Source organism: Limulus polyphemus, unplaced genomic scaffold (assembly GCF_000517525.1).
Source record: "Limulus polyphemus unplaced genomic scaffold, Limulus_polyphemus-2.1.2 Scaffold1391, whole genome shotgun sequence".
Classification (NCBI taxonomy): domain Eukaryota; kingdom Metazoa; phylum Arthropoda; class Merostomata; order Xiphosura; family Limulidae; genus Limulus; species Limulus polyphemus.
The window spans coordinates 154,736-159,018 of NW_013667001.1; the positions used below are offsets into that span (position 1 = coordinate 154,736).

General features: G+C 35.0%; 1 long non-coding RNA gene across 1 annotated transcript in view; it reads right to left on the minus strand.

The window, feature by feature from the left end:
* Positions 1–2,319, minus strand: part of LOC111086751 — a 10,815-nt gene extending 8,496 nt beyond the window's left edge. Inside the window, exon 1 of the long non-coding RNA XR_002611478.1 lies at positions 1,926–2,319. This is a non-coding gene — a long non-coding RNA (uncharacterized LOC111086751). The remainder of the gene's footprint in view (positions 1–1,925) is intronic.
* Positions 2,320–4,283: the final 1,964 nt, after the last annotated feature.

The window sequence follows — 4,283 nt, forward strand, 5'->3', positions numbered from 1 at the left end:
ACCGTCCTGTTAAAAACGTTTAAAAGACTTATTGTTATTGCTTACTCCTAAATATGTAAAAATTGGGAAACTAATATATTTCAAAAGGAAAAAAAAACGATATTCTCCTAATGATTTTTGGGTAATCGAGTTTCAACTACCTCGATGTTCTCAAAGTTGTCTAAATGAAAATCCAAACATGTTTTACTGTGACAAAACGCTTTCATATTATTTCATGTTCTTTTGTAAAACTAAAATTTAACATTATAGCTATGGTAATAAAAATATATTATCACTTCAGGACTTAAGTTCATGTGAAGGGCGTTTTATACATTCACCCCAATGGATAATCTATTGTTGCAATTCATTCTTTCTGTCTGATTTAACTAGGCCTAGGCATATTGAATTAGAAAGAAAAAAAAAAGATGGATCAATGCTTTAGTATCCTTTCTCTTACCACAGATTAGTGAAACAAACCATAAAGATACCAGAAAAGAAACATTTTTCTTATCCAAACCACATAGAAAGCAACTTTTTTTTTTCTCTTACTTATTACTTAACGATACAAAATTTTCGTCTCTCGTCAAGACGTCTTTTAAAACCTTCTTAAACTGGAGGAATCATATTAATAAATAGAGAAAAACTAATTATTTTCTTTCATAACGGACATTAGAGTATAAAGTAGTCGTTTTATCTAGTTTTATAACAATTATTAAATCATAACGGTAAGTTCTAAGAGCTCAACAAAAGAATTAGGAATTAGAATTAATTTAGTGTAAGCAATGGCAGGGAATAATTGATATGTTTAACTAAAGTCTAGACTTGCCCTTGTTCCTTTTTCAGGTTCCGAAATTTTCTGTTGGTGGTACTATTGTGCGTTTTTTTTTTAAAGATTAAGCTGAATGTAAAGGCTACTTTGGTGATACGTCATCACAACCTATAACTTTTTAGAGCAAAAGACTCAAAGGAGCGACCTGACTTCTCTCGAAGTACTTGGACAATGACAGGACATTCTCCTCCTCTTTGACTATTATGGCTACTGCATATCAACAGCACGCATGTGCAGAAGATGTTGTTCTGTTAACCTGCAGTATCCTCGCAACATGGCCGACAAACCATGTAGTTAGATAGAGGCCGATCAATAAATCTCCTGCTTCATCAGGATGTCTCGTACACAAGCGTCTTCAGAGCACTATAAACTGGCATTTTAAATAAAACAAAATCTAGTTACTCAGAACTCAAAACTTCATACATTTTAATAGTTGTCTGTACTGACTGTTCAACAGCAAGGTGAAGTAGTTTCATTAAGTGAAAATTTAATAGAATTTGTCTTTTCAAAAACATCAATTACTCTCATGGAGGGTTATTGTACTTTACTGTGAAATATATTACTAAAATATTCCAAACATGTTTAAATGTTTTAATTTTGTGATCAACAGTTGAGCTTATCGCTTTCACTACAATATTTGACCATCACACACACACACACATATATACGTATATATTCTAAATGTCTTAATGAAATACTGTATTATCAGTAACCGGTTTCGTAACGTGTCACCCTTGAAATATATATTATTACAATAAATATTGTTACTTTCACAAAGACATGAAAACGGTTACTAATTGTATGACATTTCTTTACGACACTTCTAACAAAATTAGTATACGAATGAGAGCTTTTGTTTTTATTATCATATATATATATATATATATATATATTAAACATGTAATTTAAATTCACTATACTAGTAGATTTGCTTAATTTATATACATTATTTACACTATTACTCTGTGGCTATTTACCGGTTTTTTATTCTTCAGTTTCTGTAAGCCATCAAACCGTCACCAAAGGAATAAATAAAATTTAGATATTTTTTGTGAGTTTTGAAATGCAGTTCAATATCTAAGAGAACATAAAAATATATAGAAGATGCCTGTCTCACCTAGCTTGGTTATTACTACGAACTTCAGCTTCTAATGGCCTTTCTTAGTGATGCCATCTCTTCCTGAGGAAATCAGAATGCCCATATAACTTCGAAAGAACACGAAAAAAAATATTAAAGTGTCTTATTTTTTGTGGTGTAGCTGACGGCGTTGTTGTAGTGATTCTCTTGAGAAGATGCCAAGCTCGGTCGATAGGCGTCTGAAGAAATGTTAACGAACCTTTTTAGCCGTGTGTATTGTTTAGTTTAGTTGAAAAAGTATTTAGTTTAAGAATAAAATTCAAATCGTCTTGGAAAATGTGTATAAGCAGAAGGAAAAATACGAAGTTGATCGCTAACACGTCTGATGAACAAGGCTCACCGCGGCCAGAGAGAAGATAACGTGTGGGGAGCGCAGCTGCTACGCTTTCAAATACTAATCTTCAGAGCAGTCGCGTCGTCTTTTCCGTCTGTGTTCGCGGCTTGGGATAATGGTTACCATGGAAACGCTTTTATTATTTTAACACTCATCACACGCGTGTTCGAATGCACATGTTCCCACGCGTCAGAAGAGGAAAATCACACAGGAATTGACTTGCCAACCAGCGATGAGATCTTGATCCTGTTTGGAACAACCACCTAAACTACAGATTTAGCAAGCTTGTGATTAGAACAGTAAAGATCTTCAGAAGTTTGAATATAAATAAAGGGATTAGTTATGATGGTGAATTCAAAAATTTAGCTATTCAAAAACACAACGAATCCCCAATGCATTTTCAATATATATATATATATAAAGCTCCCCCCCTGAAATTATATTCTGTATTCTAGTGTTTGTTTAGATTATATCGCTTTTATATGCTTGAAAAATGAAATAATCCTATGCACTTGGGTCTCGATGGCTAATTATGTAGCTTGAAAAATAACACACTGTTTGGTATTTGGCATTAATACTTTATCACAAAATTCTGTTTACCCACTAATGGATGAATCTAATTGTGTAGCTTACTGAACGTATCTTACACAAAACTTTTCTTAAACACTTCGGCTGCCAATAAGTTCAAAAGAAATAAATTATCTCACAGTCTTCCCTAGAAATAAATAATGACGACTAACATCTAACCACTTCTACAGAAGTTGTTAGCGTTGTCAGCCATGTTTAGGCTTACACTTAATCAAACCGGGCTACAAAATAGCTAAGTAAAGTACAAAAGGTGAATTTTTGAAACCTCAGTGACACGTGGAGATATAAATAAAAGGCTTAACCTCAGATATCAGACTCTCATTTATAGTATAACTTACACCTAATACTTAATTTGCCACGTTTTAGTTTAATGTCTTGAACATTAATCGTCCGAATTATTGAGAGTAGGAGTTACATTGACGTTGTATATATATCTCATTATAATCAAATACAGAGTATTTCACTAATTTCCATCTTTTCGCCAAGGTTAGCCATAACATCTGTCAGAGTTTAATACTTACTTTGTTATACTTTATTTGATCATGTGAAAGGTAATGTACAGTGAACACTGCCTGCTGACAAAGAAAAAAATAAAATTAGCTAGAATATCATCCTATATTAATTCAGCTTGTAGCTATGTGTATATAATTATGTGTCCAGCTATCTCCTCCCACAGTTTTGGCAAGCGGACTAACGATACAGGGGTGTTCTTGTTTATATTGTGTAGCCCTTTTACGAAGGAGGGCTTAAACGCACCTGAAAGGTCATCCGGGCATGATGGAGGTCTAAGAATAGGTCTTCAGGGTCACTGAAGCAGAACCTGGCATCAGATTTTGTGTTCTTGGCCCCCTCGGTATCTCCGGGATGGCATGTTCAGCTTCGTATGCACTTCTCTATCTTTGTACAGCTAACTCCTTCTACTCTTCTAGGACTAGCAAGAACAAACTTGGCAGGCGGACTCAGGGTGATGCAGATGTCCTTATTTATATTGCATAGCTCCCTCTTACAACGGAGTCACGCGCAGAGAATGTTTTCTATGCATTATGAAGTATAAAGGTAAATTTTACAGGATCGTTGAACCTGAACCTGACATTCAATTTTGTGTTCTTGCTCCACCCTCCCCCCCCCCCTTGTGATCCCGTGCATGACGTGTTTGAAACTGTGTTCATACCCCTTACTCACAAGCTTAGCAGGACCTAACTTAGCACACATGCTCTGATGCCACGGGCGGGTGTAGTAACGGTTTTTCTTCGGGTACAGATCCTACCTGGGGAAGCTATAGAAGCAATTGGAGATAATGGAGAAGCAAGTTGATCGATACATTGAGGCCTTTGTGAATCATAAGGAAGCCACTGAACCCCGCTTCGAAGCGCGGGTATTTTATGCTGGTTTATCTTAATGTACTTATAACTATT